The following is a 23,761-nucleotide window of genomic DNA, read 5'->3' as shown; positions in this document are numbered from 1 at the left end:
AAAAGGAATAAGTCAGCTCTCATTCACTTGTAATTCACAGCTCAAGATGCTGATAGGGAAGAGAAAAGAGGGATTGTTCTTTCTGCTTCTTCTTCATCTTTTTTTTTTTTTTTAATTTTTTCTTTTTTTTTTTTTTTTTATTGCCCAGGCTGTTGTCTGGCTGCCTGCGATCAATGCTCTCCCTTTGTCTGACTTTGATATATCGGGAGGGATCTCAGATTTGTATTCCCAGCCTCTCTCTCTCCGTAGCTGATCCAGCTCCCCAGCAAGGCACAGGCAGGCAATAGATAAGGGATAGCCTTTGATTGAATTTACTTAATTTATACTGCCGATGGGACACAGGAGGAATATTAAAATACAAATTAGCAGCTTTATATTTCCCAGGCATTGAAATCTCCCCAGCAGATAATGAGCTGCTAGAAGCTTATCTGCCAAGGGTCTCTCCCCAGCCACACCTATTCCCTTTCTCCCAAGATCCTGGAATAAACAGTAGGAAAGTTGATAACTGGAGAGTTACAGTTTGAGTCCTTAAAATGACAATAACTCAGGCCAGTAGTTTTAAGTAGCTCTGACACTCTGGAGAAGCTGGCTCTGCCCAGTCAGCTGGCCCACCACAGCATATCCATGGAAATGAAGCTCCATTATCCATAGGAGCATCCTCTGGCAGTCCCACCAACCCAGTGGCCTTCCTCTAACTGGATAAGATCCTCATTTTGGGCGGGATGTTTCATTCTGCTTGTTCCACAGATAAATCAGAGGTTTCTGTAATTCTGTGGTCATCTTTGGAAGTCACAGGTGGAAGGGTGGAGAAGCAGCAGAGGAAAAGGAGCAGTCATGGGGCAGTGGGATGGGACATGTTTTCCTGTGGAGCACAGTTAGAGATGCAGGGATACCAGCAGAGGAACCCTAGAGAAGCTAGGAAGAAGTTACATTTTCTTCCAATGGAGGCTGTTAATTGGATCTCAACAAGAAATGTGCCAGCAGGTGAAGCGCTCAGCAGGAAATGCCTCCAGGTAAAGTAAACCAACAAATAAACTCAGCCTGGAGGTCAAACTGACCCCGATGTTAAACTAAGTTAAAAAAAACCCTTCCCGACCAGGATCGTTAACTCAAACAGAAGTGAAGAAACATTCCCTGATGGGATTCTCAGGAAGAAAGGTGGATTTTGAAGCTGGGGCAATGAGCACCTGAATTCTGAGCACCCAGAGCAGCTGCTCCTCCTCCAGAGGCTCCTGGGACAATTCTGGGAGGAGGAGGAGTGGGCTCGGTACATTCCCAGCACACGCAGCAGCACAGAGCTGCTGACCAACAAAAGAGATGTAAGCGCTTCTGACTGACCCGGTCCTCTCCCAGCACACAAATATGGCCCAGGCTCCTTCCTGGATGAGAGCTGAGGAACAGTTCTGCAGGAATATTCTGTTTTCCTTGGTTTCTCACTGGAGAGCTGAAAAGCTGATTGAGACAAAGATTTCCCTTGTCTCCCAGGTAGGAATTTACCAGCTTCCCACTGCCACTGAATCCATCCTGGATGTTTCAGTGGAGACTTGATCTGGTTTCAGAGGGCACTGACACCTTTAATCCTGGTTTGGAGAAGAAGGATCTGGCTTTACCCAATCCTGCTTGGCACAGGTGTGACTTTCAACCAGCCTCACAACTCTGATGAGTATCAGTGCCACAAAATAGCTGGATGACTCTTTCTCCATTAAAGAGCACTCTGATCCTCTGACTTTTCTTCCCATTAGAAAGTAAAATGACCCAGGGAGTGACAAAATTATGCTGTCAAAAACAAGACAGTCACTTTGAAAATCAATAATCCCCCGAGGTGTTATTGTGAGTTAACAGCTCTCTCAGGCCCAAAGCACAGAGCAGGGATTAATGCTGTTCTTGCCACCTTCCCCACCAACATCCCTGCCACTGCTGCTCCTCGAGAAACTCTCTGACATGGAATTCCACTTAAAGCAGTGCAAAGGATGAATTTTTCAGTTCGGTGACCAAATGAAAAATTGTCGAGAGAGATGAGAAAAAGAGAGAAAAGAAATGTGCTACAGGCCATCCTACATGCTTTATGCAAGGCAAACCCAAAATACAATCTTTTTCATTTGGCATGATTTGACAGCTACTGACTCCCACTCCTTTATTTTCACCCTGCTCAGATCCCATTTCTCAGGTTCTTCACGCTCCTACCAGAGCATGTGCTGTGCCTGCTGCAGAAAATCAGCTCATCCTGCTCTCTAGACTACATAAAACAGTGATAGGACAAGAGGACACAGCCTCAAGTTGTACCAGGGGAAATTTAGATTGGATGGTAGGAAAAATGTCCTCGCTCAAAGGGTTGTCAAGCCCTGGCACAGCTGCCCAAGGTAGTGGTGGAGTTGTCATCCCTGGAGGGATTAAACAGATGTGTGGATGTGGCACTTGAGCATGTGGTTCAGTGTTAGGGGAATGGTTGGGCTCAATGATCCTAAAGGTCTTGTCCAACCTAAAGGACTCCATGATATGTTTGTCAAAAGCAGCACTGGAGGAAAGGTGTTAACCCCAGAACAAAAATCAGGTTTCTGCAACGCTGGCAGAAGCTGTTGAAGCCTCTGCTTCATTTTCCCTTCCCTGTCTGCCCCTCAGACAAAATTATTGCATTCACTGAGCCGAACCCAAGCTGGGCCAGTCCATCCCACAGCTCTGAAAATGCCCTTCCCAGCAGGTTTGAGAATAAAACCCAGAAGCAATTAACACCCAGCAAATAAAAAGAGAGACAAAACATCTGGGAAGACTGGTGAACCTCCAGAGGTCTGGAGGTCCCTTCCAGATGTGTCCCTGTATTTTTCAGCAGTTATGGAAACACAACAGCTGGAGAGGGCAGGTTGGGAATAACAGAGATCCGAGCTGCCTGGAATCCCCCTTGCATTTTTCCATGGCTCAAACCCCACCACACACAGCTGGTGTCACTGCAGGGGACTGCAGGTGTCTCAGGAGGTGACACTCAGCACTGGGAATATTAACCCCACTCCTGGGAATGGGCTTTTCCCTGCTGGGGACAGCAATGGGGTTTCTCCTGAGCTGGGACAGAGAGGGCAGGACAGGCACAGGGCTCCTGTGTGGTTGTTTTCCATGTGCAGCACAAACCCAAGGTCCTGAGCAGCTGTTGCCAGTGAAGCTCCTGATTTTTACAGAGTCTGAGTGTCAGAGCTGCCATCCTGTCCAAATCCTGGGCTGGGATAATTAGCTGCTGCCTAAATCCCTTGTCAGAGATGTATCAGACACGTTTTGCTCCAGGATATCCACACCAGCCCTCATCTTCCTGGCATGGGAAGCACAGTGGGAAAATGAGCAAGGTAAAAAATGCAGAGGATTGTATTTCCTCAGTCACCACCAGGCAGCTGGGCAGCAAGCCCCAAAATTAATGTTCCCTGCACTTATCCACACCCCACCCTGGCCTCATCAGGAAAATACCCAGGGATGAGAGATGAGGAGCCAAAGTTTCTGCACCAGCTGCACAAATCTGTGATATCACAGCATCCCAGACAACAGGAAGGTCCTGGTGAAATTACACGTTAGTCTCATTTTCTTCCCTGTCTTGAGCAAAAAAAAAATTGTCCAAAAGGGTCTTTCCTCCTCCCCCTGTGACCAAGGCAACAACCAGAGAACATCTCCTGCCTTGGACTCCTTATTAGTTTAATTAGACGATTTTCTGCATGATTTATCCTGAACGCTGCAATTGCACAATCAAATCACAGATCAGTTGACAACTTCATTTAAAAAATTAGTGTTTAGCAGCTTCGTGGGCTCTAAAAGCTCTGAGGACATCTGTCAGCAGTGACCCCTTCTGATAGTCACAAACAGTGCCAGGCTGTGTCCCCACCTCCTGTCCTGCCTGCAAGCTACCATGCTGGAGAATCCCTGGAGAACAAAAAAACAAAAAACCCCCCAGGCTTGGGGTTTTTCTGGCATCTTCCAAAGCTGCCTGTGCTTGGCTTCCCCCTGAGATGTCAGTCCCCAACTGTGAGTGTGTCAGTGAGGGAACAGATCCCGCTGCTCCGGGGGCTCTGTGTTCCCCAGGGATTTGCAGCAGCCCCCTGTGCTGTCTCAATTGTGTGGGAGGTGGTGCTCGCTGGGAAGCTGCCACCTCTGCTCAGAGTGTCACTAAAACTGGAGCCCTGCACTCCCCTTTGGAGCTGTGGCCATCCCAGGACACGGGGATGGCGATGGAGGGAGGGAAGGAGGATGATGGAGCGGTGGAAGAACCCGAAGCTGAGCACAGCAGCTCTCAGTGGTGATTTCCCAAATCCCAGGCCTCCTGCAGGAGGTGTTGATCTGAGGGCAGGGTTTGGATCAGCTCAGCACAGCGAGTTTGGAGTTTCCTTGTTCTTGGCAGGCTTGCAGGAATCACTCCTAGAACAGGGCAGGCAGCAATGCCCGCTGATGGGGACACTGGTGCCAACAGAACAGCCTGGGCAGATCCTGCAGGGACTGCTGGGAGAAGATGAGAGATTTATCCTCCATTTCCTGCAGGTTTGGGGAGGAGAAACATCCTGTGCCTCCTGAGCAGGGAATGCACAAACTGTGCCTTTGCTCTAGAGAAACAGAATCCAGACCCAGCTCCTCCTCCTGGCTTTATCCCGTGGCTCTCCAGGGTGGAGGGTGTGAGGGGTGGACATCTGATCCTTAAGATGACTCAAAGCCAAGGAGATTCCTCTGAATTCTCCATGTTCAGGCTGAAAGGACACCCCTCCCGAGGGACCCTTTCCAAGGGGACTGTCCAGCCCAGGTGACACCACAATGACCACAAAGCATCCTTTGCCCTCAGAGATCTCCAGAAATCCCACTGGCACCACCTGAGTCCAGACCTTGTGAGGGCGCTCAGGAATCAGCCTCCATTGCACATCTTCAGCAGCCTGAGACAACTGATTATAATGAGCTTTGCTAATTAGACTGTTTTAATTCAAAGGCCAGCAGGCTAGGAGAGATGTGAACCAAGGGAACCTTTGGGAGGCAGCAGCTGGGATTTCCAGCCGGTGCAATTCCTCCAAGTTGCCCACTGGTGAGTCCTTTAGCAAATGTCTCCTGTCCCCCCTCTCTCCCCAGAAGGAGAGCTTGGCCAGGAAGGGCAAGGAAGGACAGAACCCCCATTCCTCCATTCTCCAGCAGCCCCTCTGGGCCATGGAATGACAGCTGTTTCCAGTCAAATGAGCCTCCTCCTCTCGTTCCCTCTTCCAACGTTTGCTTCAGCTGTTATTCAATTGCACAGATGAAAGGAACAACTCAGGAAGGAGCTAATTAGAGGAAGACAATGCAGCAGATGAACTGAGGTGGAACCGGGGAAGGAGGTGGTGGATGGTAGAGAAGGGAGTGGAAATCCTGAGAGGAACAGCCAATACATGGGGCCAGTCCAAAGGGACAATTACAAAAAAATCACTTAACTATCAGAGGCATCTTCCAGAACTGCTAAAAACTGAAGGAACAGTGGGAGTTGCCACCCATCTCCTGGTTGTGCCAGCCTTTCTAGCCCTGGGAGCTCCGGGAGAAACTGCTGATCCCCATTGGGCCCAAGTTCCCCCTTTTTGTAAAAATCCAGGTCCATTCCTGGATGTGTTCAGGAATGATCAGCGAAGGACTCAAAAACATCTTGAGATGTGCAGACCAAAGGGACTTCAGAAGAGCACATCAGACAGAAGAACATTTAAGCAGAACAAGTCTCCTTGGAAGGTTGCTGTTTAGAGCCTTGGCATGCTGTGCAGGAGAACAGCCAGCTGGGACAAGGATGAGGAGTCCAAGAGATCCTTTAGGTGACTTTTTGGCCAAACCACAGTCCATGGAACTCTGGTGATTGAATCCAGCCCTAACCTGGCTCTCTGGTGCGTCTAGAAATCGAAATCTAGAATTCCCAGCTGGGGACTGGCCTGTCACTCCAGCTCCTACTGGCCTGTCACTCCAGCTCCTTCTCCTCAGTGGCACCATCTCCTGTGTCCCATACTTCTCTTTATTACCAAAATCCCCTGAAGACACCATTGATGATGGAAAACCGTCAGAGAGGCAATTAGAAAGAAGTTAAAGTGAATTACATATGCAGGGTTTATTTTCTGTTTTCTGCTAAGGCTGCTGCCAATTATTGTGCAATTAGGCTGCCTTCATTAGCAAATGAGATTAAAATTAACATCGTTAATTACTTGTTCTGTTAAACAGGGGGAAGCAGGCATTTAAGGGGAAGATACGGGAAGGTTGTGCTTGGAGCAGATGGAGCAATGTTCTCCAGCACTGTTCCTTCAAGGGCTGCTCTGGGTTATTCACTGTGGGCTAATACAGAGATTAAATTCACACCACTCCTGCAAAGCCTTGCAGGAACATGGCACAGGTAGCTCAGAAAATCATCCTCACATGGTGCAAAAGAAAAGCTGATGGCCACAGGGAGCAGCCAAGGGATTGCTCCCAGCTGAGACTGGAGGAAGCCTCTCACAGTTGCTGATTGACACCAAGAATTTCTGATGGGGCTGGCACCACCAGCGATGGGGAAATTGAGCTGCTGTTATTTATGGCAATGTTTTCTTGGCCTGGGCATTTTATGGGTGTGAAGAAGACTCTCCTGGGCTCACAGGCTGGGCAGGGAGGTCAAGGAGGAGCAGCAGAGCTCCAAAGTGGAGGTGGTGTCTTCACAACCTGACCCAGCTGCAAAACTGGGATGCTGAGTAAGCCCAAAGTGATGCCACAGAGCTGTGAGGCCACACTTTGAGGTGCCTGGATCACAGGGCTGGAAGGACCTCAGGAAGTCACCCAGCCCAGCCTGCTGTCCCCATACAGAGCTGGTGTGGCTGGACCATTTTCAGCTGTTGTCTCTCTAGGCCACTCTTGCAGGCCCTTCCCCTTCTGACACTTTCTGTCCAACATTTTGCTTTCTTTTCCTTTGGGAAGGCTCCTCTAAGTGTTTAATTAGAACTGCAGTTGCCCAGTGCTAGCTGACTGTTCCATGGTCATGGAAAAGTGATTATTCTCATTCTGTTTGCATCAGCCTTTTTCACATTTCAGAACTGTTCCAGTCTTGCTTGAACTCCTCTCCTTTGGACTAAACCATCCCAGTTTACTCAATTTTCCTTTTCAGCCCATGCTTGCCAATCTTCAGTCAGTCCTCCTTGCTCTGGACTCTCTTCCAATGCTTTATAACTTTCTGGATGAGTAGTGCCCAAAACTGCATCCAGCACTCAGCTGAGCTCTCCATAGCACTGGGCAAAGCAGGAATTCTATTTTATATGTCCTGCTGGGGCTACTTTTGCCTACACTCTCCTGTTTGTCATTTTTCACAGCAACTTGGCATCTCTCGTCCACTCCTTGATCAAAAAAAGAGCCCCAGACTTTCCTGCAGGATTGCCTTTCTGCATCCTGCATGAGAACAGTTCATCATGCCTGCCTAGATGGAAAGTCCTGTACTTATCTCTATTAAATTGCATCTAATTTCTTCCAAACCATTTCTCCAATTTGTCAAAATCATTTTGAAAGAAATAGACAGATTGAAAAGGTCCCTTGGAAAACATGGAGTGCAGTGAGACAGCCCTGAGTTTTATCCTGAGCCTTGCCAGGCTGCGGTTTTCCTCGGATCTGTGTCTCTCTCACCTTCCTCTGCAACACCTGAAAGAAAAATGTGGCCCCTGTGAGGGACATTGTCACAAGCTGAGCCTCTTTAAAGCATGCAGATGTGCAGATAATGTCCAAACCTTCAGGAGAGGCACTGCTGTGGCTGCAGAACCCCTGCTAGCTCAGGCTGCTCTCCCAGTCCACGCTGGAGTCTTGCAGGGCACTGTAACATCACTCCCCAGCTCTAAGCAAACCCAAAGACTCCAAAAGTGGATCAAAGCCTTAGGAAATGGACTCAGCTGCACTCCTGACCCTCTGCAGGTGTTACCTGGCAGCCTGTGTGCCGTTCCTTGTGCTAATGGACTCCCTTTTCTCTGTAGCCCAGGTAGCAGCTGGGGCTGAGAACCTCTCTAGGTAAGGCTTAGACAAAGCAGGGTGAGTTTTTATTATATCTGCTTTGGAGCACACAAACCTTTGCATTGAGAATAAGAGCATCAGGCTGCAAGTGAATGAAAGCTGAGGTCACTTATTGTCTGTCCCCTTTGCTTGCAGGTTTCTCTGCTCTAAAAATACCAGGTGCCCTTTTGGACAGGTCAGAACTTTGACAAAAAGGAGCAGCGTGGCTGGAACAGACTCCATTGATTCTGAGGGAGAGTAGGGCTCAGCCTCTTCCCCATTGTGTTTGGATCTCACAGGAGCCATTTCCCCTCTCTCTGAGCTTCCCACTTGCACACAAGGTGCAGCAGTTGTGAGCAGCAGTTGTGAGCAGCAGCACTGGCAGCAGTGCCAGCAGCCTCAGTGACAGCACAGCCCAAGTTCAGCACGCTCGGGCTGTGCCCCTTGCTGGATGCATCTGAATGCACCCCATTTTTTGCTCTCCTGACACCCCTATGAAGCTGAGAGGAGAAATCTTCCATCTCTCCAGCTGGAAGCCTCAGTCAGAAAGAGATTTAACAGTGTACCCATGGTTAGTCATGAGCAGGAGGCCACTTGGGGAACTAATAGTATTTCTTACTCAGGGGAGATTTTCAGTGTTGATGATCTGTAAAATGTTTGCCTTGAATTTCCTTTAGACCCAGCACAGAGCAGTATCTTATTCCAAAGCTGTGTTTAAGAATGGCCATGAACTTTATTAGGTGTGAGCCCTTCAGTGAGGAAAGCAATCGGATTGTGAGCAATGCAATACCTCGTGCATAGCAAGCAGGCAGCTGGCTCTGAGGAGAGGTTCCTCGTGCAGACCTCATCAAAAAATGAAATGAGAAAAATAAGTAGACAGGACTAGGCAGGGAATTCTTCTGCCTTTGTGCCCCAGGGGGAGTATATCCAAATTAATAGGCCTTTTCCTGCGCTAATGGCTCAGTGAAGATGTGGGAGTCACAGGCCACATCGTCAGCTGGTATAAATCAGTGTGTACCTGGAGAGAGAGCTGCAACATTCATTTACATTCATCTTAGCCAGCCCACCAGAAGCACCAGAATAAGTCACAATCAGCTCAGAGACCCCTGGATCCACCTGGCTCCCTGTGGGAGGAGAGCACATGGACAGGGATGCTGTTCAAAAGCCACACAGTGCGGTAAAACTCTGACCAACACCGAATCATCCAGCACTGGCACTCCCATGCTCCACTTTCAGGCTCAGCAATTCCCTGGAGAAGAGCTGAAAGGAGACTGGCAGAGGGAAAAAGAAGTGGTAGGATGGGATCAGCAGGCTGGAAGGGACTGGGAAAAGGTGCAAAAGGACCCTGAGGTGTGCACAGGGCAGGAAAAGGGGGATGGGAGGGACAATGAGAGAGAACAAGTGATATGGAGTTTTCCTGTCAGATTTATCTGCCTCCTTCCCCTGGAAAATTCATTAGGCTTTCGTGCCTCCCTCCTCTCCCTACCAACATGCTCCAGCTTTGTCCAGGAACAAACCAGTAATTCATGTCTGTGCATTCTCCTCTCCCAACTCCTGTGAAACAACATGGAATCCTCCCAGCCCAGCTCTTCTCCTGCTGATGGGCGCCAGCATCCTGGGAGGATGCAGATATTCCTGCAGGAATTTGCAGACAAACAGCAGAAATCCTCTGGTGACCACTTAGCTTGGTGTAAGAGTTGACCCACGGACGAGCAGCTGCCCTGGGAGTAAGGGGGAAGAGGCTCCAGGAGCAGGGTGTGTTCTTTACTCAGCTTCATTTACCCATAACTCAGCCAAATGAAATGGAAGTGGCCTGCTGCAGCATTCCTTAATTTGCCAATGAACTGGCTATGGCAGGAGATAAGAAATGAGGGCTGAAATCTTGAAAGAAGCCATTAGGCAAACACAGGAGCAAAGACCAGCTGAAATGCATGTTTGTGCACCGATAAGATTCTGAACATTCCTTTCAGCACCTGACAGCCAGAGGTATCAACAAGGCAGACAGATTAAATTCCTATAGGCATTAATTAAAAGGATTCTGATGAGGAGAGAAATTAAGGCCCAAATACTGAGCAGAAACAACTGTTATTTTTTCCTCAGAGAATTTTTAGCTCCAAACAAGCGCTGGGGGGAGGTGAAAAAGGGTTTGTGTGAGATGCAGATGGGAGATGTAGAAACACATCTCCAAAGGGTAAGGGCCACAAGCAAGCTGGGACAAAAATGTTGGGATGGCTGCTGGTGGTGAAACAGTAATGAAGAGAGACAAGAAGCTGACCACTGTGGGCAGCCTGCAAAAATGGGAAGGTGGAAAAGGCAGTGAAATCTCAAAGATTCCTGTGGTCAGTCTGAGATTCCCAAGACCAAAGAGAGTTGAGTAAAGCATCACCTGTACCCAGCTCCTGCGTGGGGAGAGCTGGAGGAAGGGCACAAGCACAGAGGGGCTGCAGCTGAGACAGAGGAATGGGAACAGACTGGGATCTCTCACAGCACTGTGCACGCAGAGCTGGGGAGAAAGGACAAAAACCTGTTCAGGAATCCTCATCTGCTGCTAAAATTGGCTGTGAGGGGTCTGTGTGAGCTTTGTGCATGGCTGGGCAAGCAGGGATGTGTGGGGCAGGTGCCCCACAGAGCTGAAGACACCTCCAGTTCTCCCTGACTGCACATCCAGAGACCTGAGAGGAGGAGCAACCTTGTGAACCAGACAGGAGGTCAGGGACTGGCAGAGCCTGAGCAGACTCCTGGTTCCACCAGCAACACCAGGAGGATTTGGGGTGAGCTGTCTGCCACAGCTTCCCTTCCTAATGAAATAAAAGTGCCCTTCTTCCCTTCACCCTAATCCTTTCCAATCTCATTTGGCTCTTTGCCTGCAGTGCGAGGAGCTCTCTGCACCCTGCATGGAAGCAAACAGGACTTCCCACGCCTGGAAGATTTGTGGCTGCCAGATCCATCATTCCAGCAGCTGCAGTGGCACAGGAGGGTGGCAATTTTGCCTCTGCATCCCTGTGACACCCGTGTGGGTGAGTGCTGTTCCGAGAGAAGCCCCAGCTCCCGTGGAAGCGTGTTGATCCGCGTTTAGCTGCTTCCTCTGGAAGACACTTCCAGCTGAAGCCAGACAGATTCCACCCACCACAAGGCAGCACAGCTGACGTCTTGTGGCAGTCCCTCGAGGACACGTCTCCAGAAAAAGAATCACACAGCTGCTCGTCTCAGCTCCCAAAGTCGCCACTTCTCTCCCTCTTTGGTTTTTTTTTCCCTCCCTCTTTTTCTCTCAGTTGCTTTATTTACATCGTTTTCCTCCCAACGGGTTGACAGAGCAGCGAATGCTTCGTGGCAGGGAGGGTTGGCTTGGCAAAATTCTCACTCAGGAAACGCTGGAGTGGCTCAGGAACACGTTTGGAAAAGCCACGGCCCCGTTGTAATGCAGCTGCCACGTGCGAGGGATTAAACACCAACTTGGAAGTTCATGGGAGTGAAATGTCAGCTCAGGGGTTGATTTCATTCACCTGACATTCCTGTTAATAACAATGCCTAATTAGAAAGGCTTTTAAGCATCCGTTACATTAATTTAACGTGAAAATCTCATGGAGCTTTATTGGAATTTTTTTCTCCTGTAAAATTAACCCTGCAGGCTTGTTACACATGTTTTCATTAGGGACTGTGAGCAGTGGGGATATTCGATGAATTAGAATCAGCCCCTTAGTCTTTGAGTTTAACTTTGTATTTCAAGTTCTTTTATGCTGATAAAGCCCTAATTTGATCCCCCCCCCACCCCTTCATTAATTTAAAACGTGCCACAGCCTCCTCACACTGCAGCTGAGGGCTGGAAACCCGAATTCACTGCTGCCAATTCCTATGCAAAGCAGATAAAAGCCTGGAGTTCAGAGCCTTTGGTAGCAGCTGGTGCTAATTCTGGTGTGCAGCCCTGCTCTGCTCTGTGGAGCACATGCCTCTCACATGGCTGTTTTCCACACAGCTGCCAAGTTGTCTTTAAGGGAGCTGGAAAGCCACCACAGGGTTGCCCCTTTATTATTATTATTTATTATTTTTTAATCTTTTATTATTTTATTATTTTGTTATATTTCTTCTTTTTTAATTTTTTAATTTTATTATTTTATTTTATTCTTTCTCTTTCCAAGTGTGACACATGCCATCATAGCCAACGCTGAGGGCTCCTACCTTTAAGGGAGCTGCAGAAGGAGCTAAAATATCCCAGAGATTTTTATGGGAATAACAGAGGCTGTTAAAGGATCACAGAGCTCAGCACAGAGAGGGCCTGGCCCTTCTGATGGCCCCACCTCACAAGGCTCTGACCACACTCTCCAAGTGGCTGCAATTATATGTGGCTGGGCCAGGGACCCAGGGGCAAGGGGAATGAGAGTCCCCTTTGAAGGTCTTTCCATGCCTTGGGAGCCCAGACCTTTGGAGAACAGCCTGAGCTATTTCCAGCCCTGGGATTCATTAAACTGTGTCACCACGTCAAGGTTTGGGCTTCCATTGAACTTCCCAGCTTGGGAGAGCACAGAGTGATTTTAATGATGGATCCACTTGGGGAGTGGAGGGAAAGCTGAAGGAACAGGAACAAGTACTTGACTGGCATAAATCCATGGAATTGTTTGACATCCAGTGGAAATCTGACACAAAGCCAAGTCCCTTGTCACACAGATGCGTTACTGAAATTGAACCGAAGTGGCAAAAGATTCACACTGACACATTAATGGAGAAGAACATGCACAGCCCTTGTTCTCCTGCAGCCCACCACAGGATGGTTTCCCTCGTTATATTTTGCATTGCTGCAGCTTCCCCAGATCTACAATTCCCAGCTGATTTCACCCCTCTCCATAGTAAACTACACTGCTGCCTAATGCACCAGATGTAAGAATATTTTCTGATAACCACAGAGACTTCTCCTCTTATTAAGACTTTCCCTTGAGTCACTGCACATTAATATTACCCATCTGTGGTATTTATCCTCTCTCAATACGCAGACACTTATCCTGTCCCTCGTAGTTGTTACTTTGCCAAGCAGTACATAATTAGATGTTTCCAATCTCTCCTTGTTAATCAGACCCTTTGAACTCCCTGTAGCTCCAATAATGTTGCTGAACTTCCCAAGTTTGTCAGTACGCCTCTCCTAAGGAGGTGTGCAGCACTGAGAGCAGTGTCCCAGCTGTGTCCCAGAAGAAGGGAGCATGACCCTGTGCCTGCAGTGCCCTCAGCTTGTCTCTGCAGCCACAGCACAGCTCAACTTTTCCCCTCTCTAATCCCCAGATCCCTTCTGATCATCTTCTGCCTTGTGAGTCCTCCAAGGCTCTGTTGAAGATGATGGAGATCTTTTCTGCCAGCTCAGTGCCCTGCTCCCTCCCTCCTACCACTCATCTCACAGATCAAGTTATTAACTGGGAGCGCGATTGGCAGGCAGGGGGAGAGACGTGGATAGGGAATGAAAGGCACGCACAGAATTTGTATGCAAGTTTAGCTCCTCTGTTCACTCTGGCATTGCCTCAGAAACTAGTTCAGTTTGCTCCCTGCTGAGGATTTGTTTCTGGAAACCTGTCCTGCCTAATTTCCTAGACTTCCCAAAGCTATATCCTTTGGAAAAAAAGGCTCCTCAGCTTTCTTCTCTAACTGCCCTCTACTAAAGAGCTTTTCCTTGATCCTTCCCAGCTGCTCAGAACCTGATGCCTGGGTTAACCTCTTTCTTGCTGGCAGAGGCAAAATCCACCCTCTGTTCTGCATGGGAGCAGACTTGGGCCAGGAGCCATCACACCTGACGTGAAACCTCTGCATGGATTAGGGGATCTCAGCTGGATAAGATCTGGATGTGAATTTTTATTAGGAGGCTCTTGGCATCTGCTGATAAAATTTTGTTACCCTCTCCCCAAAGTGGTCTGATAAAAGCCAGCAGGACTGGAGCTCTCTTTTACAGGGGCTGTAAAAGGATCAGGAGTGGTCTGGAAATTCTGGTGTTAGAATAGTTTTGGAACCTGGAACTGGATTAAAAGCACTGCAGCTCAGGCTGACAGGGTTTCCCTGTTACTTCCATCCTTCTCATGCTGCTGTCTCTCATCCCTGCTGTGGATGCTCTGTGCTGAGATTTCTTAGAGGCTGAATCTCACCACCTGAGCTGCCAACACCTTATCTCAGCAGCTCAGCCAAGCACAGGGACTTGGCACAGGTGACAAAGGCTGAGATGTGGCTGCTAATTGCGTTCGTGCTGCTTTTCCATAGGATGGCGGGGCATGAGAAGTGACAGACTAAAAAGAAGCTTACAACCTAAAAAACCCCTGACCCACAGATTACCTAACAAGTCTTCAGTGATTTGGAAAGGGAAAGGAAACCTATTTCTGAGTATTTCCCAAAATCAAGGAAAAAAAGAAGTGTAAGAGCATGTCAGAAAGATGCTGAGAGGCTGAGCTTCTGCTGTGGGATAGAAACATCTGGGTTCAAGCCCTGCCTGCGTGACAAGGGCACAACAGGACAAATCCCCCTCAGGAGCTGGCTTAGCAGAACCTGCCCCTCACCAACAGCAGGGCTGGGAGGACATCCTTCCCTCAGAGATCCCACATGGCTGAGCAGGGCTAGGAGGACATCCTTCCCTCAGAGATCCCACATGGCTGAGCAGGGCTGGGAGGACATCCTTCCCTCAGAGTTCCCACATGGCTGAGCAGGGCTGGGAGGACATCCTTCCCTCAGAGTTCCCACATGGCTGAGCAGGGCTGGGAAGATTTTTCACTCAGAGATCCCACATGGCCAAGCAGGGCTGGGAGGACATCTTTCCCTCAGAGATCCCACATGGCCAGGCAAGGGAGGGCTGGGATGATTTTTCCCTCAGAGATCCCACATGGCCGAGCAGGGCTGGCTCTGAGGGGGACAAAGAGGCCCCTCAGTGCCTGCCTGCCAAGGGCTGGACGTGCCCAGGTGAGGGATCAGTGCTGTGGTGAGGATGAGGAAGAGGAAGAGGATGAGGATGAGGATGAGGAGCAGCCAGGGGCTGCTCTGAGGACGGGGTGATGGCAGCACCTCGTGTTTGTCAGCGAGCACAGCGGCAGCCGCGGCCTGGCCCAGCTCAAGCCTGTCTTCTCCCAGCAGGCCAGCAAGGGATTTACATAATAACGGGCCTATTTTAACTTTGCTTCATTGGCTGCTGACAAGATACAATATTTTTGATTAAACAGCTTCCCAGGAAGGAGCTGCTGCCTTAAACCGCCCGCACTTTGTCTGACCCCATGTGATCTCATTAGCGGCCCCCTCAGACGTGTCTGATGGCGTCTGAAATTCCTCTTTTCCTCCTTCCTCTAAATGAGCTCTTCAGGGTAGGGCAAGGCCCTCCTCACCCCCATGCTGTGTCCGGCTCTGCAGCTCCCAGCCCTGAGCAGGGCATTCCACCAGCCCTTCTGTCCTGAGAGGCTTTTCTCCAGCTGCTTCCCTCCCTCACTCCTCCTCCTTTCCTCCCCTATCAATCCTCGAGCTGCCTTTTCAGTTTCTCTGGATCTCACACCATCTGTCTCTCTCCTTGCTGCTGTCTTTTTCTTTTTCCCTCCTCTACTGACCAGCCCAACAGAGAGAGATAAATCTCCCAAGCCAAGGAGACCACGTCCTCCATATATATTTGTGTGACAGTCAGATGCTACGGCGACAAAGATCAAAGCCAGCAGCGAGCTCGACAGGGAGATTCAATAACAGCACAGAGTTAGACCGATAGGAACAAGGCAAACGGATAGTTCTGATTTTAGTAGATTATTGATTGCACAACAGAGGCAAAAAAAAGGTTTTCCAGCAGCATGGCTTAGAGAGCAGCTCTTCCCAGTGCAGCCCAGGCGAACAAAAGCAGTGAAATATGAGAGAGGGAGCACTCGATGGCATGGCTGACAGTGCCATCATCTGCGTGAGGAATGGGCCTCCCTGCTGGATGAACCACTTGGAATATGGATGGGAAAAGGTGAGATCTGCTTCCAGCTGAGCCTGAAGCGAGCTGGGCTCTGCAGAGATTTGGGTCACAATCCCACAAACCTCCCTGGTTACATTTGGGCACCAGAGGGAGATTCCTGTCTCTCAGAAGAGTTCTGCTGGTGTGGGGACAACACAGAGCTGTGAAGGATGCTGGGTGGTGTTTCTCTCCAGTCTGACTCTAACCACAGGGCATGGCTGATCCTCTGCAGTGGACATATCCTCATTGCTCTTTAGCTTGTTTAATGTTGGGAACTGAAAATCTATGGGGTGTGCACATGTTTCCCAGAGGAATCTGGATCAGGACAAGAAATCATCTTTGGTTCTGGTTCTTTCCTGCCCTCAGTAAAGATCCCTCAGTGCAGATAATTCTGCCTTCCCCCACGTTCACATTTGGCACACAGATTATTTCCTTACAGCCCTTTTGGGGAAGAGGGAGAAATTGAGAGGCAGAGCTCACCCAGCAAGAGTTCACCTGCAAAAACATCCTGCAGAGGCTTACAGTGCAAGCTGGGGGGGTAAGGGCTGCAAAGAGAGATGGGGTATGAGCCAAAGGGGTGGCAACAAACCCCACAATCCCCACCAGGTTTGGAGAATCAAGAACCAGGAAGATTTTTCTTCTTGGGATGTTCCCCTTGAGCTTTTCCAGCCACACAGGCCAGACCAGCAGCTCACCTCCAGCCACATCTCTGGATGCCTCTGCAGGACCTGCTAAGAACGGCCAGGAAATGACAGGAGAGGCTTCAAATTTGGATTGTGCTTCAGCCCAGGTTTCCTGACAGGGAATATCCTGGAAACAGCAGGAGGATGGGGGTTGACCTCCAATAAAAACGACTAACCCAGCCCTGAACAGGAGCATCCAGAACAGAGGAACAAGGATCAAAACACTTCACCCCAAGACCTGCAAGAAGTGGCAACATTTAGCAAATATTAAATAAACAAAACCCACAGGGAGCTGCTGAGGCTTCTCTCTGAGAGCCTGGAAACCTGCAGAGTGGGTCAGGAGCGATGTGGAGCCATTTAGAGCACTGAACTGGATTAATTGGAATACCAGCAGGTTGAGAAGTTGGGATGGGGGCATGAATATGGGGTGTGAAGGATATCTCATCTCTCTGCACTTAATTTCAGCCAATTAGCACCCATCCTGAGAAGGGAGGGGAGCTGTTAAGTGCTGAATAACAAGAGTGTGAGCTCAAGTGTGAAGAGGTACAAGCAGGAACAGAAAGCCCCTTTCAGCAGCATCTCTGTCAATATCCAGAGACTGAAAAACACCGTGAAATTATTTCTCCTGCATTCTGGGAAGGGAAGGAAATCTTACAGTACAAACACACTAATGGGCTACGCAGGGATCTGAAGGAGGATTGGTGTGGTATTAGAGCAGGCTGCATTAGGGGGGAAAAAAAAGAGCAAGGAAAGAGACAGGATTTTCAGGGAGATTTCATCCAAATCGATGAAGTGAGAACTGTAAAGGGGCAGCATTCCATGGGGATGGAGCTGGTAATTGGCCCACGCAAGCCCAAACAGAGAAAAGCACTCAAAATTTGGGCTAGAAGGGGAGCACGTGGCTGCCAGCTTCCCTTAAGGCAGGGACCAGGAGAGACCATGGGGAGAAAAGTTTCTCCTGTGCTAATCTTGTGCACAGATCTGTGAAACCCCCTCCACATCTCTTCTTAAAAATCCCTGTGGCTGCAGCGCCTGGAAAACACTGCCAGTGCCAAAGCAGGAGCAGCCTTATCCCAGGAAGGAGATCCTGAGGTGACTGTGTCCCATGCAGGCCCTTGTGTCCCTTGTGTCCCTTGTGTCCCATTGCCTGTCAGCCCAGAGGGATGGGAACAATCTTTGTGGTCCAAATGTGCTCCAGACCCCGAGGGAGGTGGGGGAAGGCAGCACACAAGGTCTCAGCAGTTTGAGAGGGGCACTGCCTCAACCAGGATGCAGAATGAAAAACAGGGACTGGGTGAGAGCGGGTCTTGGGGGAACAGACCCCACACGAGGGCTGTGACAGCATCAGAGAGAGTTTGTCACTCAAATCCTGCATGTTTCTGATGTCCCTCAGGGGCAGCAAAGAAACCACTCGTTTCTGGGTTTGTGTTTCCCTCTTTTTAGGAAAGAAATGCAAACTCAGACCAAGAGAAGAAAAAAAAAGCATCTTGAATGTCCCAATCCAGTTTTAAAAATGCACTGTTTTAAAAAAACCAAACATGTGAGTTGGGGGGATTCATTAAAAGCAGCTCCTAACTGCTCTCAGATAACCCCAATGGACAAACTTGACACTAAGATGGGACAGGGATGAGGAAAATGCTCCTGGAAAATGTTTCCTCTGTCTCTGAGGGTTCGCAGGTAACACTGAGACTGAGCTCACAGCTCAAGAGCTGGACAAGATTAGAATCATAAGGGAAAAAAGATTTTTCTTCTTTCTCACTTGTTTCTTCTCAATATAAAAATGCTCAGGAAAGTGCAAACCAGACTGGGAGTCACCTCCTGCTGTGGAACCAGCAGCAGCTCCATGGGGATCCTGATTCTGCCCTGGTGTGATTTCCTGCTCTCTTGGAAGGATCAGGGCTGAATTTTGGCACCTCTGGCTCTAAATCTCCTAGGGCTGACTGTGGAAAAAAGCACTATTTTCACATGTACCATTTCTGGTTGCATTTTCTGTCAAGTGTTCACAAAAATGGGAGATAGAATGCTTAGAAATTATTAATCAGTGTTTTAATGAATGACTAATCAATGCTTACAGATTACTGGAAAGCCCAAACAGTCAATAGGTTGCTCATAATATTCTGTAATACCTTCTCCTGACATGCTTATAATCACCTGCTAAATTATGCTCCTCGTGTCTTTAATGCCTATTAATCATTTATTAATCTTTTATAAGCCACTTGCAAATGAAAGCAGAATATAAACTGTCAGATGCCTTCCGTGAGCACTGTGAGTTTTTGGGGGTTTAGGGAAGGATCCATCAAGCAGAGACATGATTTGAACCCAATCCTAAGTCTTTGTGGCTTTCTGGGCCATGGGTAATTCCCTACCTTGGGCAGGATTTGAGGGAGAGCAGGACTGGCAAGGGCAGCTGAGAGTTTTGTGGTTCAGGTGATGTCAAAGTGGTGCTCAGAAAAGATGAAATTGTCACGTCCACAAAAGCTTCATAGAGAAAATCCTCACAAGGAGAGAGAGGGAGGAATTAACTTCAAGGCTTAAAGCAAAGAAAGGGAAAAAATCTCCTCTGTGTAAGGACAGAGGATTGAAGCAAATGGACCACAGGTAGGGGAAAATAACTGAAAATTGGTTCGGGTAATCACAGGAAAATCGAAAGATGCTCCAACACAAAGTATGAGAAAAAGAACTGGTAAGACAACACATCTATTCCTCCTCTCAGATAGGACCTATTTTTATAAAAATATCTCCGTATTTGTGAGATCAGACCAAGGTTGCTGGAGCCAGGAGAAGCTCCATCAGCAGATCCCAGAGGCTGCCACAGAATTCTCTCTCCAATTCCTCACAACTGCAATTACTCACAACAACCCCTTTTAACCACTTCCAGGGAGGAGCTCTGCAGGATCAGCTACAGCAGGACCATCACAACCACCTCAGGCACTCAGGACCCCTCTGTGCAATCCCTCTGCCATTCCATGCCCTCGGAGCACACAGAGCCATCAGCTGCAAGGTCAATCAGGTGATTTCTCCCAACAGCCCAGTGCTGAGGATTTAAGCAGTGCCTGAGCTGTAAATCTGTCCAGCCCAGCCCCTTCTTCCCTGTCTGCCCAGACACAGCTTTGCCTTCTGGCTGTTCCTTGTTCTGTCAGCACCCAGCACTGCCAGCCCACCATGTGGGACCGCTCAGGACAGCTGGGAAGGCTGGAGGAACCTCAGGAAAGGCAGGGACACAGAAAAATCACTTAAGGGGCAGGACAAGCAGTGACCCTGTGCAGATTTCCCAGGGTCTAACAATGGGGCTTCACTCCAAACACTCCTTTTCCTCAACCTTTTCCTTTCTCTGCTGCCCATTTTCACCAAACCCGTGGGAATCTCACATCTCTGAGCTCTTCAGCCCTTTTCCAAATTCGCTTGAAAACAAATAAGTTCTAAAAATTTGTGCACATGGGGTGTGCCAGCAGAGCCACGTGCACACAAAGTGGACTGAAATCCCTCCTTTCCTTTGGGAAATGCCTCCTGCCTGCCCCCAGCCTTGAGGAACTGTCTCACTTTTCACCAATATTCTCAAAACTGTGCAAGAAGCCACCAAATCCTCGTATTTCTTGCTGGGCACAAGAGGAGACTCATGGGAAGGTCCTGGCACAGGGTGCCCAGAGAAGCTGTGGCTGGAAGTGTCCAAGGCCATGTTGGATGGGGTTTGGAACAACCTGGGATAGTGGAAAGTGTCCCTGTGATGCCTTAGGATTTAGCATTTATATTTTTCAGATCTTGTACTGCTTTAGTGTATAACTCTAAAACTCCATAGCCTGTCAGCTGCTGCTCTCCCATTTTATTCACACACTATTCCTCTCTAGGCCTGAAACTCAAAGACATCTTTCTGTCTCAGGCCCTGAAAAATACAAACAACAGTGACTTTGGAGGAAAACTTGGAGGAAATTACTTAATTACCTGAAGCTGTAATTGGAGGATTAGCCTCTGATATGTAAATGGACCAAATTTATAATTATGTGAAAAACTCTTCTCGAGTGTAGCCCCTCTCGGAGGCTTTTGACTGTCCAAGGTGCACCTATTGAAGGCCTTTAATAAATACCCACTTTTATTTTCTTAATCTTGTCCAGCCTCTGTTTCAGGTAGCCATTCCAAGGCATCAGTTTCTGGTGACCACCAAGGGACAAGAGGCTACTGGAGAGGGGATCCCCCCATGGAAAAGGGATGGAATGATATGAGCTTCAAATTTCCTTCCATCCCAGCCCATCCTGTGATTCCACGATTCTGAAATTAAGGAGGTGTCATTCCATGTCACTCCTTCTTGATCCAGCACATCCTTGTGCCCTAATTAATTTGCATTAATTTCACTCCCTCATTTCATGCCCTGCTCCCTTCTCTCCTCAGGGTTGCTTTTGGGTGCTGTGCTGTGTCACATCCTTAAGACGTGTGCTTGGAGGAACAAACACTGAGAGGAGGAGAAGGAATCAGAGCCTAAATTAAAAAGAAAACATAAAAATAATAAAATACAATCCCCTTGATCAGTATGCCTGTCATTTTAGCGGCACTAAATACATTCAAATGGGATCTGCACACCAACTTAATTAAATGAGCCAATTGGAAGTTGCTGCCAAGTATTAGTTTAAGGTAGAAAATACACTTATTTTGGAGCTTATGCAGATTGAAATTGTAGGGCCTTGTGGGAAATGCTACTTTTTTTTTTTTTTTTGGAAGACTCACAGTTTGGAAATTTATTGCAGTGATCTGAATTTTGTTTCATTATGAGTGTCAAGCACAATCACAGTTAGAAGAAGCCTCTTGGCTGCTTCCCAGGATACAACATCCCTTGGAAATTGATCTTTTCTTCCAAAGTGCTGCAGAAACAGACCCAGCTCTGCGTGCCCAGGGGCAGGGGATGTGGTTTTGGCCACCAAATGTGTTTTTGGCCACCAAGGAGGCGTTCCAGGCTCTGGAAACATTAAATGGGAGCTGCTATTTGGTGTCCAGTGTCACTGTGGGTGCTGCTGCCAGCTGCAATGTGATTACTGGAATTCATCACACATTCCTGAGCCCAGCCACGCTGCAATCAGGAATTAGCTGAGGAGCAGAACAATTGATTTGAAGCTATTTCTGTAAATCAAACCGCCCATTTCAGCTCCCTGACAGCCTCACCCGGGGCTGTGTCACCTCACTGGCACGGCACGAGCCAAGGAAGCTCCAAGCTGAGGAAAACAGGTGATTCCAGAGGCAAACCTGTGGAGCTGGACTCAGATTTTTCCCCTGATAAAACTAAATCTCTTTGCCTCTGTGTTTTCTGAGACATTTCTTTGACCCAGAATTAAATTGATTCTTATTTTTCAGTGGTGTATTTCAAGATCTGAGTGTGTTTTTTTAATGGGAATCTAGCAGGCTTTTAAATAAGTTGTTCCAAACTGATGAAAGGAAATGTTTCACTTCTCAAATATCAGAGGCTTTGGGGTTTTTTTCCTGATGTTTCTTTTCTACCCCACTTTGAAAAAAATAATTTGGGGAAATCAGCATGGATTCAAAAAGTCTTCATCTGATGTAATTTTTCTCAAATTTCAGTGTTTTGATAACATTACAAAACTGGGAGGCTGCTAGGTCAAAATCAAGGGGGAAAAATCTCCGTGGTGCTTTTTTCCCTCGTGTTCTTCGTTATGTGGCTGTTTGTAATCTTCACTTGGGGGAAGTTTTAAATGAAAACCTCTCTCTGAGCTGCCTGAGACGAGCGAGCAGTGGTGCTCCTTTTAGACAGAGAGGAATTAGGGATGGCTCAGCTCCTTGGAGCAGTGCCCAGCCCCATGGGCAGCACGGAGCTGAGCAGTTTCTGACACCGATTTTGGCAGATCTGTGCTGTCTGCAGCAGTAGGAACCAGGGAGGCATCTCGGGAACAGCCTTCCCCAGAGCTCCCGAGCACCTTGTCAGGCAGAGGAAATCACACTGATGATTATTGGGGAGGAATAACTCTCACACTTGGGTCCTGCTGTGGCACTGTCGCTCCCAGCGCAGCTCAGCTCTGCCCCGCTCACATCAGACACCCAGAGGTTACAGAGCTCTGCTGATCCTAAAGAAGCCTGTCCTGAGCTTGTCCCTGCTGCCTTGCAGATGCTCTAATGAGCACAGCTGGCTCAGGCTGAGCCACAGCTCAGTGCCACAGCAGGGTCCCTGTGCCAGGGGGTGACAGGGTGGGCTGAGGGTGCTGCAGATGCCATCCTGGGTAACACTGGTCACAGTGGTCACCCTGGTGAGGATGGGCTGAGGGTGCTACAGCCATCAGTCTGGGTAGCACTGGTCACACTGGTCATACTGGTGGTGATGGGCTGGGGGTGCTGCAGACACCAGCCCAGTTAGCACTGGTCACACTGGTCACAGTGGTGAGAATGGACTCTCAGATCCCTGCTGAGGAGAACAGAGATGACCCTGCTGTTGGGGGCTCAGAGGGGGCTCTTGGGATGATGTTTCCAGCAGGCTCCAGGTGAATTTTAATGGGACTTGAAAAGTCAAAACTGAGCTCCAGTAACTCATCTTTCCATGAGGCAGCTGAGTTATCCCACTGTGGCAAAGCCAGCTCTGAGATTTCTGCTGATCTCTGGCTCAGGCTGAGCTTGTTCCTCACCTCACTGACAGCAGCTCAAACCAGACTGACCCATCCTCCCTCTGCCTGCCAAAAAACCCCACAGAACAAGGAAGTCTGGCCTCACAGGGGTGTTGGGAAGGCCAACAGCATGGCCAGGGAGAGTGGTCAGCAGCCAGGCTGGGCTGTTGGGCTGGATGTGCACCACACACAGAGCTGGCTCTGCCAGGGACAAGCCATCCAGCACAGGGACATGGTGTCCAGCTGCTCTCCCACTGCTCACCACTGGCTGAGTGCTCTCCAGCTCTCTCTCTTTTTGTCTCACAGTGCTCTGTCACACTGCAGCAAGACCCAGTTAATAAAGAAATGGAAGGAATTTTTCCATCTGTGACATCTTGTCCTTTTGCTCCAATCCATCTCCTCTCCCAGGTGGATGGGAGTTATTAGGCTAAACACAGATTTCATGTTTACCCTGCTCAAGTCACCTTGGGAGTCTCAAAAGCACTCCTGGCCCTGCTAGCAGACACAGCAGGGTGATGTCTCTCCTCTAAAGTGGGCACCAGCAGCTGGGCACATGAATCAAAGTGCCCACTTTTCTCTCCAGAGCATCCAGGGAGTGTAAGCAG

This window comes from Geospiza fortis, unplaced genomic scaffold (assembly GCF_000277835.1).
Source record: "Geospiza fortis unplaced genomic scaffold, GeoFor_1.0 scaffold425, whole genome shotgun sequence".
Classification (NCBI taxonomy): domain Eukaryota; kingdom Metazoa; phylum Chordata; class Aves; order Passeriformes; family Thraupidae; genus Geospiza; species Geospiza fortis.
Note: the sequence above shows the minus strand (reverse complement) of the source record.